Below are 14,982 nucleotides of genomic sequence, written 5' to 3'. Positions count from 1 at the left end.
AATTTGACTGTCTTTAGCCACACAATGACACAAGGACTTGTCATTCTGATGCCACTGACATGTTCATTGACACAGATATTTACTTTTGAGAGATGAACTAAGGATTTTGAGCAAGAGACTGGCTTTTGCAGGTAATCCATGGTGTTTTGCAATTTGTACGAATTGTTTTGAGAAATGCACTTATACTGTTGCCATTTTCAGTGACTAGGTTGCTTCTCTGGGGTTGCTGCAGTTGTAGTAAAGGGGATTTTGATAATAGTAACATGTAGACAAGGTGAGAGGAGGAGAAAGATGTCTTTTTTTTTATTCACAGAGCGTCATTTGTAAATGCAATAAGTATGTTGGGACAGTGCTGCAGTGACTTTTAAAAAATCTTTTGTGTGTATGCCTATTTGAAACTTTTCTTGAACTGCCAAATACTGAACTAGGGTTTACAGAGAATGGTCCAAAAAAGAGAAAATGTCCAGTGAGCGACAGTTGTGTGGACGAAAATGCCTTGTTGATGTGATGCGGTGCCACTCCTGTCAGCTGAGAACAGGAAACTGAGGCACCAACTGAGCATTGTTTAAACGCCACAGCCTACCTGAGTGTTGTTGCTAACCATGTCCATCCCTTCATGACCACAGTCGACCATCTTCTGATGGCTACTTCCAGCAGGATAATGCACCATGTCACAAAGCTCAAATCATCTCAAACTGGTTTCTTGAACATGGCAATGAGTTCACTGTACTCCAGTGGTCTCCATAGTCACCAGATCTATATCCAATAGAGCACTTTTGGGATGTGGTGGAATGAGAGATTGGCATCATGGATGTGCAGCCCACAAATCTGCAGCAACTGTGTGATGCTATCATGTCAATATGGGCTAAAATCTCTGAGGAATTGCCATAATTCCTAGGTGTGTGTTATTGGGTTGTATGAGCTCCTGCAGGATTTTCCAGATGCTATGTTTGAAGACAGTCGATTTCTTGTCATTTTCATTTCACTTTATAAACACCGAGAACTCGGAATTTAATGTAATTAAGGGCTTTTTATTTTAAAATTGAACAAACAAATATTACAAAAATTAAGATGCGTAAGTATAATTTAACTAGCCATCAGTCTCTAGAGTTTTCGTATTATTTCCCTTTCTACTGTTTTGCAGGAACTGCTTGACCACATCCATGCATTGAATCAACCCAGGTTAAGTTTAACATACATTTAAGTGCTGACAGAATATGTAAACATAACACCCACTCTGGATATGGAATGAAAACCAAATATTCTTTTAGCATCAGGCAGTGAAAGAGAATGAATAGCAAAGCAGACATGTGCTGTGAGTGTGTGTCATTTGTATAAGTGGTGTGTGTTAAAGCGAGCTGACCTCTCCAGCACCACGAGCTCACCTGCAGACAGCTGGACAGTCACCCCCGTCAACACCCCCCTTGCTCTCCCTCCCCCCCTGCTCGTTATCATTTGAGCTCCGCAGAGACTCTTCTAATGACAGCACTTGTCTATAATGGCGTTGTCACGGCTCGTGTACGTGTGTGTGTTACCCTGTGTGTGTGTTTACATTTGTGTACTCAAACTAGTGCATGTTTGCGCTGTAATGACAGCGGCTGTCTATAATGCCTCGTCCTGGCAGGGATCATTCGGTCCTCCCTCTCTCCCACGTCCTCTGTCCGGTGTCACCGATGTCCGGGCGGACGATGATGTGATCTTTAGTCCCCTCTGCGATCTATAGACTGGCATTTGGCTCAGAGAGCGTCCCCCGGCCCTGACATGCATGCTAAAGCTTGCCACTGATTTGCCGATATCCCCCCCTGCCCGCCTAACCTCCCCCAAAAGGAAGTTAACGCCAGCCAGCGCAATATTCCGACAGGCAGCATTAGATACTGGAGTGGCAGTTAGCCACTGAAGTTCCAGACCCTGTAGGGAAACGTATGGATGGTCTGCATGTGTGCATGTATGTGCATTGCTGGTGTGCAGAGGCAGTCTGACGTCAAGAAGTCCATCAGCTTCATTTGCACATATCATCAAAGAGCCAATTCTTTTTTCCTTTCTTTTAGAAACTCGCTTTTGTTTTAGTTTTTCACAAAGCCAACAGAAGAAGAAAAGAAAATTTCAGGTCCGTATGTTACTATCAAGTCTGTCAGCTACATAAATACCTGTTTTCAGTTGCGTCTAAGAAGGATAAGGGGGGGTAAGATAATGTGAGCATCACCAATCTGTAGGATAAGGCAGGTCAGAATAGGAAAATGTGAACTTACGTGCGTCTATATGGTTACATCCATACATGCATGCAGCTGTCTGCCTTCTCTAACCAGTCAATTTGCACTTTACATCCATCTGTATCCACATTTGACCTTCGACCTTTTAGATATAAAATGTCATCGCTTCATCATTTTATCCTTTATGACATTTGTGTGAATTCTTGTCATAATAAAAGTGTGAGTTCTTGAGTTAAAGCCAAAATGTGTTTTGTGAGCTCACAGTGATCTTGACCTTTGACCCCCAAATTCTAATCAGTTTATTCCTGAGTCCAAGTGAACATTTGTGCTGCAGAGAAGGACGGGGAGCTGAGGCAAAAAAGTGAAAGAGCAAGCTGATAGTATTTGCCTTTATTTGTCTTCATTCTCCTGCTTTCTCTTTTTCCATCTATCCTTCCAAGGTAACTTTTATAAAGCTCCCTCCTCTTAGCAAAAAAAAGATTACATTTACCCCTGAGCGAACATCTGAGCTTCTCTATCCCTAAAGACATTAACCGATCCCTTACTCAGAGTATAAATGGTAGAGTGGCATGCGGTTTCCAATTTAGAAGAATAACTCTTCCAGCAAGGACTAAAGCCAGGGCCACCACCTCTCTTTGGATGGCTGTAAGACTGGGAGAGTCCGATGGCAGAACACTCAGCAAGGCGATGCCAGGAAAAAGTGGGATAGTAATCTTGTGTATGTCAGGAAAACACTTAAATATCTTGCCACTAACAGACAGGCCCAAAATTGATGGTATAAAGAGGTTGGTGCAGTACAGATAGGCCAGCAGAGGTTGTGAAATGGTTTGTTTTGACCTTTGACCAATGCAACAAATGTCAACAGTTTTCATCTGAAAAAAGATGAAAGTTTCCTGTCCAATGCACTAATGTTAAATAACCTAAAACTTCACTTAAATTTACACTTTATGTACCTTTCAGTCATGTCATCAATGGAACATGGACCTCAGACAGATGTCTTTGACTATATAACCCACAGTAGCTGTGTTAACATCCCTTCATTTACTTTGTGATAGGAGCAACAGCAGAAAGATCCATTTCATTTCATCACCGCACAGTTTAGCCTTTTCTTTCTGGTGACCTTGTTTATGTCTGTGAGACAGACTAGGGATCATGGTGTTAGATGTATGTCAATAACAGGAGAGCATAAGTTAGCCTTTTTTTCTTACTTCATGTTGTCTTCCTTTTCGCCAGTCACCATGTAGCCTTTGCTGGCCAAGTCAGGCTTCTCAAGTCCCCTACTGGTTTCTTTGTAGCATGTGTTGCATATTTTAAGAGGTGCACATACACAGCCTAGCCTAAAGCTAACCCCTCCAAAATATGCAAATAGTAGCCATTTTTAATATTTTAGACTGCAAAAGTCAAAGAGACAGCAAAGCTTCCTAAAATTAAGCCTCACATTAATTCTCAGATTACTTGAGTCGTATGCACCATCAGCATTAGCCATCAATTCAAACCAAAATCACATTTATAAAGACAAGTAAATATTGATGATCTGCCAAGATCTCACACAACTACTACTTAGTTTTCTTCCTACCTACTTATATTTTTCTGTAGGGCCTCACCTATCCCCACCTTGCCAGTCTTCTCCTCTTTTAGTTTCCTATTATGGTACCTCATGATAACATCTGTTGCCTCGAGCGTTCTTTCTCATCCCATATTGCAGTGACATGTGCCAGTTTGGTTGTTTTGCATGTAGCACAGGCAGTATTTATTGTGCTCCCCGCAGAAACTCCTGAGTTGATTGCATTAATTAGGGAGCACCCTCAGGAGCTGAGCCTATTCTGCCAAATGCAACTGTTTGCCGATTTATGCTCTACAAGCTCTTGCATTCTCTGATGTGAAAAATATGGGAAACAACAGGCTTCAGTTCAAGACAGATTATTTTCATCCAGCGGTCTAGCAGAGGCATGAAAGGATGATGGAGTGAGAGTGGTCTCTCCCATCAGGAGTGGCTACAAAGCTACAAATCTATTATAGAAATAATGAGTTTAGTGATATCTACGTGACACACTAGACAACACATGCCCAGTAGATGAAAATGCTCATGTTATGTGTCTGATGTTGGTTATATCTTGGGAATATATTCTAAAGCAAACTAGAAGCAGTGTGTTTTGCATTCCCAGCAGCATTAACAGGAAGACAAATTCAATAGTTTACATGAGCTTTCATTTAAACGTCAACCAAACACAAAAAAAAACATACTGCTTGATTAAAAATGGAATGAAAGGAGGGTTCATCCATCTGTCCATTTATTTTCTTCTCTGGTTGAGGGTCATGTGAGGTCAGAGCCTCTCTTATCATACCCTGAAGTAAATTCAGGATGCAGCTGAGACTACTGATTAGATTAACGTTTGTCAAAGAACGTGACAAAAACTGGATGAATATGCACAGGCCAGGATTATCATAGTGACTGTACGACCTTGAAACAATGTGCAAGTGTGCTGGTGTGGGGCTACATGACTGCAAAAGGTGTTGTGGAGGTGACAATTACAGATAACAGTATGAACTATGCAAGTTGCTGTCACTAATACCGAATGAAAAGAAAAGCGCAAGCGTCAAGCAGTTTGACAGAGGCTGATTTTTACAATGTGACAGCAATCCCAAACACACGGCATAAATCATACAAGAGTAAAGGGAAAGAGTGTGACATGGCCAACAACGCAATGTCTTAAATACATGTACTGAAGTATTTTAAAGTAGAATTCAGGGCAACAAAATCCAGAATTATCTGTGAAGAATGGTAGAAAATCTCAGGTCAAATCTGTCATCAAAAACAAAAGGGTGCATAAAAGATTGTAATCTCATTAATAAAGACTAATAACTTTTGTTGCAATTGACCCTTTAATGTAGAGTTTTCACTTTCTAGTTCAATTAATGTTTTTCTTCTGGAGCTAAAAGTTGTATTAAATGAACTGGATTTGTAATAATTTTACATTTAGCGATACCTACCAGTACTTGGTCCACAGAAAGTCTCTATCTTGACCCTTGTTAGCTTATTGTATTGATATGTATTCTGTTTATGCGCCCGTGTTTTCTTTCTGTAATGAAGGCTTATATGCTCCATCGTGTACTTCTTGGTGTGTGTGTTCTGGCTGGTGCGTGTGGTCCTGAGGGACCACTTGTGTCCACTCCTGCATTGATGCCATCACACTCTCATCTGCATACCTGACAGCACAGACCTTTCTTTCATCTGTCTGTAAGCTTGCTCCGGTGCAACCTTTTAGTGGCATTTCTTGTTTCCCCCGGCCTTCTCTCTCTTTTCTTTATTCACATTTCTTTGTTGTCCCGTCTAAAATGCTTGTACATTCTTTGCTTTCTCACCTCCTTGCCTTATTTCCTCTGTGGGTCAATACTGCAAGTGTGTTGGGGATTCAGCGGTTGCAGTTTCTAGATAAACACCCTGCTAGCAGGATTATCCCTGTTGTCCTAACAATGTAAACCCGGGATTAGACCAAACTCTCCGGGGATATATGTGTGCATATTTGTGTGTGTCAGCTCAGCATCTGAAAAGGCTTCCTTTCAGAAAGCTTAAGGTCCCTGTAGCTCTCTGCACATAGGAACAAGTCAGTGGACAGACTGTATTCAATTCAGCTCAGTTCAAAGAACTTTATTCATCCCAGAGGGGCAAAAAAGTGTAATTAATGTATGTGTATTTGGCATGTCAGAATGTGTTTGTTTATATTACACGTTGCTGGTATTTTTACCCAATAAAATGTAACATGGAAACTCCTGTGTCAGCCCATTGCCACAGCTGTACAACGCTGTACTCTCCACTGAGTGGTGTTCCGATTGTGTAGCATGCTACACAAATACCTGCTGCTTTGGCAAATACTTCCATTTGTTTGAAAGCTTATCAGACACTAAACCATATAATACTATCAGGATTGATTTTACAATTTTGAAAAGGCTGCGATGGCCTTGAAGCTGTTATGAGCTTGTTAGAGTCAAGCAGGTCACTGATAAGAAACCACCGAGCGATTAACAAAACACACATTGTGATTTTTATGGGGTGTTAAGTGCCAGAATACGTCTTGGCCAGGTGCAGAAACTTCCTGCAGCTTTGGTTCCAGTGAGGGTTGCCAGGCAACAGAGATGCAAGGAAGTCACTGCTCCCAGCAAAGACATTTTTTGCCCAACAATATCCTAAAAACAATGTGTTATTGTTACACTTTATTAATTAGTGAGCTTAATAGATGCTTTGGGCAAAGATGGTCCAGCTGTTTACCGCTGTTTTGTATTTGTGCAAAACTAGTCAAAAGCAACAATCTTCTCACCAGCCCTTTGGCTAGAAAGCTTGTAAGTGTAATTTCTTGGCTGTCTGTTGAAAACAATTATTTTACAATCTGCTGTACTATTTCCCGCTAAGCCCTATTTTTTCAGTATAGTCACATGACAGTATGATTTCTGTATGAGGGAATCACAGCTGTCCAAGAGTGATCAAGCGTCTTCCTATGGAGCTAATGAAATTCCACCTTTGGAATAAACTATTTTTTTAAAGTTTAACCCTTTAAGACCCACCATTGTGCAAGTCTGCCAGGACGTATTTTTACATTTTTACATGCTGTAGTGCCACTTTTTGGAGTATTTTTATTTGCTTTACATCAAAATAACCCTGATATCCCAAATTCTAATAATATGTATTGACTTATGTCTTAACTACTACAAAAAATGCTTAAAAGTGCAATAAACCTTAAAAAAATGAAAATCGTTTTTGTTTTTTTCACATATATTTCAAAATACAGAAATTGTATAGCTGTATCCCTCAAATTTGTAAATGTAAAAAAGTTGCACAATATCCTATCAGGAAACTTATTTGGAGTCTGTACATAATTTGCTTTTTGAGATATGGTCAATTTTGTAACCTGTAAAAAAAAAACGAAAATAAACAAAACTGGAAAATTTGCAGAGACAACATCAGCATCAAAACAAATTATTTACAATAGTTCAATCAAATTTCTAAGTGTGCCAGATACTTATGAACACACATATTTTATGTACAAAACCAATGTCAGACCATAAAAAGTGCATTTGAAAATAAAAGAAACTCGTTTTTACTGAGTTGAATCAGAAACAGTATTTTGATGGTCTCCTGGTCCAAGTACTTGGACAGGTCTGATGGAGAAGGGCTGTCCACATATTCTGACAGAGGTGGCTGGACACCTGGCCTCCTTTTCGGCAGGCAGGAAATGTGGCAGAGAAGGTAAGCTGTCAGGTTCCTTCTCAGTTTTCCAGCCAGCTGTAGGGAGCGCCTCTGGCCCGGAGCGCTCGCTGGTGGAGCGGCTGCTGCAGCGTCTCCTGGCTGGAGGCCGGTCTGTCCCTCGACCTCTCGCTGGGGTACCAGGACAGCAGGAGACCTCCATTCTCTCCTCTTCCTCCTCCTCCTCCTTCCCAACATTGTAAATGCTGCACACAGAAAAAGTTACGTGGTACGTTAGCTGTGCGCAGCACATGACTTGTAAAAATGATGCGTATTTTGCGCGGAATGCTTTCGGCGGCGTTCCATGTATATTATACTTTCTTTACTTTTCTCCAACTCAAAACAAACAACTTCTCATGAATACAGACTTACATGTCACTGGAATGATCAGATAAGATCGGCTTCATCCGCGCTGGTGGCAGAATCCGGGCCAGACGAGTGGCTGGACTCTTCATTCTACTGTAGTTTGCTGGAGAGCTTCGCCAGATGTAAAATAGTTTGGCGAGACCAGGTTTTTGCGGCTCCTCAACTAATGTGTGGAAGTGTGTCAAAGGTGTGTGTGGTGGGTCCGTGTACGGATTTGGTAATTGGATTTTCCGTTCTGAAACGGGTATTGAAAAACAAAAAACGAGTGGTTATTTGATTTTCGTTTTAAAATACAAAAATTAAAATTGAAATACAAGGCGTTTTTCCTTTTCATGATCAAAAAGGGATATACGATTTTTTTTAAATGCTTTGATTTTCGTTTTATATTTAGAATAACAAGAAAGTAAAATCAGTAAGAGACAGAAACGAAAAAAGGCCAGTTTTTTCATTTTCTGAGACCGGAAGTGGTCATCAGCAAGTGTGGAGCCAAACGACAAAAAAGATTCTTAGAGGGCGGAGCCAGAGAGCAGTGACTGGTCAGACCATAGATAATATAGAAGACAGCACGCTAGCGTATCTAGTCTATGTGTATCTGTGGTCGGCACGTCTGGTAGCATCTCTGGCTGCTGTTGATCTTGTTTTTGGAGTAATCACGGTAAGAAGATAAATACTTCTAACCAGTAGCGTTGTTTTGTTGTACGTTAAGTCAGCGACTTGTGAAGAGTTGTGTTTTGTCGTGTTTGAGCAGTTGGTCCAGACGCGTTAGCTAGCTAAGCGGCTAAGTTAGCTAGCTAAGCGGCTAAGTTAGCTAGCGGGCTAATTAGCACAGGTGGCTAACTTACCGCTGAACACCTGTGTTAGTTGCTGCCGCAGCTGTCCGTCATTATTATAAGAATGACCTTCTCAACCTGTATTTTTCTGCTCTGTATTTTAGCTTTTAAAAAAGTTATTTTACTTTAAGGTTAACTGAAACCCGTTGAGCTGCACTGAAGTTTAACATTCAGCTGGTTTGAATTAAACCACGCTTAACTTAACATTGTGCAACATTACCTCTCTGAATCTCCATAATTTCATTAAATTCCTTCTCTCTTCCACTGCTCAAGTTCAATCCAGTATATAAAATGACATTAATAGTGAATAAACTAACAACCAGCCATTGTATTTATTTATTACTGTATGTATTTGTAGTAAAACATGAGTTGAAACATCCTACTTTTGGATCTAGAACTGCACAAGCCGTTCATTTTCAGTCACCTGACGAGTTAAACTCCCCTTTTTATGTGAGGTTGAAGCAGAAAGTCTGAGTTCACAAAGAAAGTTGTTTATAATTTGCGATACCTGTTATCTCTGACTGAGGCTTTAGTTTTTGTTGAGCTGATTTACGCGTAGAAACTTTGTTCAGGAAGATTTCTCAGTAGCTCAGAGGACAGGCTGCTTTTTACACAACCTTGTAAGAGAATGTCTGTCAATGCTTTCAGCAGAATTTAGAAACACAACACTTCCTAAACAGATATTTTGAGGCTGTGAGGTTGAACGTTTGAGAGTATATCAGTGTGTTTGTTTGTGGTCTTTCTGTTTCTAGGTGGAAGCTGAATTAGTGAGGATGACTCCTGCTCCTGTCATCTCTAAGCTCCTCACACATCTTTACCTGCACATGAGGAAAATCACTCCTGTAGAATGCAAGTATGTTTGTCATTATTATAAAAAGATGTTGCCTGGTGACCTGTCAGAAACCCATTATACAGAGTCAGCCAAAATAATGTTTACACACATCAGGAAAAGAAAAACTTGCATAAATATTTCAATACCAAATTTATTCAGACATCACAAGATTAATAGACGTTATCTTTGGCCTCTACAATTACAAGAGGTGCTCAAAGTGGTGGCCACTGGCTTCCAGACATTTCTGTTGTGTTGTAGATGTCACTTGTTGATGCTCCATTTATGAGGGTAATGCCAAAACATTGTACAACAAGACACAGAGTTTAATTGTTGCTCTGAAAGCTTCTTTAGTGAAAACCAGCTGGTGTTGAGGTCTGTGTTTTTAGGTTTAACCCCACAGTTTCTGAATGAACTGATAGTTTGGTTTTTTCCTGATCAATGTGGATGTTATAATTGATGGGAACACTTACTGATCATATAATCAGCATGACAATATAACAGTATAACATTCTGACCACCTGACTAATACTGTGTTGGTCCCTTTATGCTGCTAAAAGTCCTCTGACCCAGTGGTTCATCAGAACCTCTGGGGATGTCCTGTGGATCCTGTGGATCCTGTGGGTTGCAGGGTGGGTCCTACCTAGACCAGGCTGATCCTGGACCATCCCACAGATGCTCAATCAGATCTGGATGTGGGGAGTGTGGAACCCAGGTGAACAGCTTAGCTCTGTCGTGTTCCTCGGACCACTCCTGAGTAGTTTTATTTTGTCTTGCTGAGGGAGGCAGCTCGCATCAAGGACTGCTGTTGCCATGGAGACTAGGGGGTTGTTTGTCCTGCAGTGTTTAGGTGGTGGTACATGTCAAACATCCACATGAATGTCAAGGTTTCCCAGCAGAACGTTGCATTAGAACAAGATGATGGATGTTGTTCTCTTCAGCTGTCAGTGGTCAGAATGTTGTGGCTGATCGGTGGATCTGTCTGCCTTTACTCTGACATCCAGAGTTATACAAAAGTGTAGTATGTGTGCAGTGCAGAAGAGATTTACTTTATTGTATGCAGTTTTTTTATTTTTAAGGGAGAGCATTTTTTTTATCCACCTGAAGAAGACCTAATCTTTCCCTTCAAAGGATAGTTAATAATTACTACAGCTTCTATAGTGGTCCCATCAGAGAAAATCATATCCATATACAGATTTTTATTAATTCCAGGGCTGGTTCAGGAAAGATTCTAATAATAACTACATCATATAGTTCTTGGTTGCAATTGGAATTTTGCAGCCTGAGAGATGGTTGAGAAGGTTTGCAGTTCTTGTTTTAGCAAAATATGTTATAATAGAAGATCTTTATTGTCATTGTACATGAAATTATCTGCAAACCAGCAAAGTGCATCAGTCTGAGGTATCTAAAAATAAATAAGTAAAGAAAAATGCTTCTAAAGCCAATAATAAACAGAATATTTTGAGGGAGTATTCTAAAAAGGAAAGACAAGCTCCATTCTCACTCCTCTCAGGATAAACTGTTATTAAAATTGACTTTAAATTTAGCTTCAACACGAGATAAAAACATTTACTTTCATTACTGGTATTGTCAAGTTTTAATAAAGTTCATGCTACTTTTATAAAATGATGAAAGTGAATAAATTGTATTTCTGTGTTTGATTTCTGTCTTTTCTCCTGCCATCCAGATGTTCAGAGGGAGATGATGCCACATCTGGTCCAGCTGATGGAAGGTCTTGAAGTTCTCTGACTGGCCTCGACTGAAGATGGTCGTCTCACTGGATTTAAGGTTCAGATGCTCAGTAACAAACTCCACCAATGAGCCAACAGGGAAGCTTTAGGTTTATTAAATGTTGCTATGAAGGTATCGCTGTTTTTCTTTGTGAATGCAATGTGCTCCAACTGAAACTTGAATTAGAACTTAGAAGTAAATCCTTCCATCTGAAAGGAATTAATAACCTCATAACATTCTAATTTTTATTCCAGTCTTAGTTGGAAATAGAATCTCTGTATTGATTCAGGTAAAAACTGAACTTCACAGCATGTTGGAGCAAAACAACCAGATGAAAACTGTGATGGTGTTGGATTGTCAGACCGTAATGTTGCAGCTCAAAGCAGCTTTTCTAGCTCAGTTCATTCTGACATTCAGCTATGAATCAACACAGCAGATGGTGATCCATGCTGTGGAAGTCTCACATCTCCTGATTTAATGGAGCTGCTTTGCACTTTTTGCACTGTTTATTCACCAACACTTTATTTAATAAAAGTCCCATCTAGTTTTTATGAGGAATGTGATGTTTTAATTTCTCTGTGAATAACTGCAGTCTAATGCAACAGCTGGAGTTGTAACATCTGTCCTGATATTGATCATGAAGTATTGATCAGAATACTTATGGTCAGCAGTCATCCCTGAAGTTTTACATTAAAATCTTTACTTGTGTCGTGAACTTTGGTAAGAAGCAGAAACGTTAGTGTTGCCATGGATACATGAGTGTTAAATTCTGTCCATGTTTCCATTTTGGGAAATGCAGTCCAGTTCCAGAATGTGGAGGAATTTAGTCTCACAATCACAGACAACAAATATTATCTGAAAGTCGGGTTATTGTTGTTTATCAGCACAATACAAAAAGATTAATGTTAGAAATATTCCAGTTAAGACTCTAGAATATCGTGATTTATGTAAATTTACCTCAATAATATGAATGTTCAGGTTAAGATTGTACAGTGATATTTATTATGTAAGTTTAGCTGATTAAAGTTTATGACTCTGCACTAAAATATTATTTAAATTGACATCATTATTATAATATTTAGGGTCAGACCCTACAGTATTGAGATTAAGAAATCAAATATTCTATAAAATGTGAATACACTGAATTCATTTGGAGATATTTAAATGAGACTCTACAATATTATTTGACACAAATCAACCAAAATTAAAAATTTTAATCATTTTTACTCCAAACATTTACTGGACTGATTTAAACATTAAAATCACTCCTTTCTAATCCTCTGCTGTACGTTCAAACCTGAGGCCTTAAATAGAAACACAAGTATCTGTTTGAAGGAACTTCTGCAGAGTCCTGGTTCCAGAACATGATGATAAAATTATAGACAAACTTTAACAAAAGCTGCCTGAGAGTTTACAGGTTTTTATGTTGGATTTCTTCAGTCATTTAATGAGCGTTATCAGCAAAAATCAAGTGTTCATTTGATGAACTTCATTTCCTAAAACATCCAGAATTGGAGTTCATATCTTTGGCAGCTGTAAAGTTTCTGCTCCTTCAAAGTTCACAACACAATGAATGAATTCCTAAAACACTCTCAGTGCTGGAGAGCATTTGATGCTGAAGCAGTGATCAGTTTTTCTGTTTCTTCTCTGGAGATGCACAATGAGGGACGTCTGCAGAGACTGAGAAAGAGTCTCACCACATCCTTACATGAGGAAAAAGACTTTATTGAAGACTACAATGAGAAAAACTATCAGACAGCAGACGGCTGCATTCAAGGTGAGCTCTGAACATTTGATCTAGCCTCTAAGCTGATTTGTTTTCTAAAATAAATATAGTTTGAGTCCTAATCTATGCCTGTATGTTTGCTTCTTTACACTGCTGTTAACAGTTTAGGCTTTTCGATTGTTCCAGACAAGACAAGTAAAAGATTCTTCAGAGCCTTTCTACCACGAGCCTGACAGGAAGAACTCCAACAGCTACTGAATGTTCCTGTGGTTCCCTCAAGGCTACAGGAGGAGTCCTACGAGGACGAGCCGGTCCACCTGATGGTGGCCAGTCGCTGCGGTTCAAAGCCAACACCAACTACATGGACTTCTACTGGACCACACGGAGGCCTTCAAACCAGACCAACAAGTTCAGCGACTCCCCGACTCGTGGGTCTGAGGACGCCGCCGAGCCTCGGCCCAGCCGGCCTCCTGTCTGTGGGTGTTTGAGTGCTGAGAGGTTTGAGGATGCATGTGAACGTTCTGTGTTGAAACAGCAGCTTTTGACTCAGTAACGCCGGGAAAAACCAAGAGCTCCTTTATTTGTCACTTCCACTAAAAAAACTGAACAAAATAAGTTTGCCAGGTTTCTGACTGATAACAGATTATTAAATAATGAAAATAATCATTTAAATATTCCTTTAAACAATCCTTTTAGGTCTACATTTCCTTTACACTGACTTCTTGGTATATGTACAAGTATTTTGGGTGGAATATACCATTAAGCCTAATATTCAAGGGTTCTTCTGGGAATATACCATTAAACCAACCTTTTACGTAAATGTTCCAGGATGTTGGGTAGAATATACCATCAGATAAACCTTTTAGGTCTACACTGGAAGATTTTAGAGTAGAATATTACTCCAAACCATCCTTTAGGTCTACATTTAAGGTGGAATACTCCTTTACACCAAGATTGTTTGGTCTACATTGAAAGATTTTAGGTGAAATATTCCTTTGAACGAACTTTTTAAGTTTATGTTCAAGGATGTTGGGTGGAATATACCATCAGACCAACCTTCAAGGTCTACAGTAGTGAATTTTAGGTGGAATATACCATTAAACTCACCTTTTAGGTCTACATTGGAGGATTTTAGGTGGAATTTTCTTTCAAACCATCTTTTAGTCTACATTTAAGGATGTTTAGGATGGCATATTCTTCCAGACCAACTTCTCAGGTCTACATTTCAGGTGGAATATTCCTCCATACTAACTTTTTTGGTCTACATTGAAGAATTTTTTCTAAACCACCCTTTCGGGTCTATATTTGAGGTTTTAGGTGGAATATTCCTTTTAACCAGCCCTTCAGGTCTCTTTGAGGATTTTGAATGGAATACTCGGTTAAACCAACATTTTAGGTGCATGTCTAAGGATTTTTGGTGGAATGTTCCTTTAAGGTGGATGTTTGAGGACCTTGTAGGTGGGATACTTCCTGAAACCAACCTTTTAGGTCAACATTCAAAGATTTAAGGTAGAATATTCCTTTAAACCAACCTAAATTTCATGTTTTGATTGTTATCAAGTGAGAAACCTCAATCCAGACTTCTCATAATGATGTTTGAGATTTCATGCTGCTGTTATTTGTTTAGTCCAGACTAAATGACAGAAATCCACAGCTGTAATTTTATTTCAGGACTCGGTTATTAAATGTCAAAACAATCCATGTTACTCTAAAAACTCAAAAGCTGTACACACTCTAAGATTAAACTCTCCACAAGGATCCAAACTAAGTTGGACTTCTACATGAGAGCTTTAATTATTCTTCATCTACTTCCTGAAAAGTTTGGTCAATAAAAAAGACAAAAACTAATATTTTCAGCTGAACTAAAGACAGACATTGTGATTTTTCTGCTCACATGTTGTGTTGTTCTAAACCAGTGTTTCTCAAATAGTGGGGCGCGCCCCCCTGGGGGGGCGCAGAGGCATGTCAAGGGGGGCGCGGGCGACTGGGAGGAAAAGGTCCTTCAACGCGGAACTAATTAACTGAACTATTGTTTTAACGTCGGCCTGTTT

At 39.6% G+C, this 14,982-nt stretch overlaps 1 protein-coding gene across 2 annotated transcripts in view; it reads left to right on the top strand.

Annotated features, from left to right (window-relative positions):
- hoxa1a (homeobox A1a) overlaps positions 1–14,699 on the top strand; it is a 30,170-nt gene extending 15,471 nt beyond the window's left edge. The window contains exons 5-8 of one of the 2 annotated variants that reach the window (XM_023272948.3): positions 9,398–9,498; positions 11,162–11,262; positions 12,859–12,982; positions 13,095–14,699. The gene's annotated coding sequence lies outside the window, so the exon portion shown is untranslated. Of the gene's footprint in view, positions 1–8,348; positions 8,471–9,397; positions 9,499–11,161; positions 12,983–13,094 lie in introns of those variants that run through there. The other variant, XR_008604128.1, reaches the window with a different exon arrangement.
- Positions 14,700–14,982: the final 283 nt, after the last annotated feature.

Source organism: Amphiprion ocellaris, chromosome 15 (assembly GCF_022539595.1).
Source record: "Amphiprion ocellaris isolate individual 3 ecotype Okinawa chromosome 15, ASM2253959v1, whole genome shotgun sequence".
NCBI lineage: Eukaryota > Metazoa > Chordata > Actinopteri > Pomacentridae > Amphiprion > Amphiprion ocellaris.
This window is presented reverse-complemented; position numbering and strand designations above follow the sequence as displayed.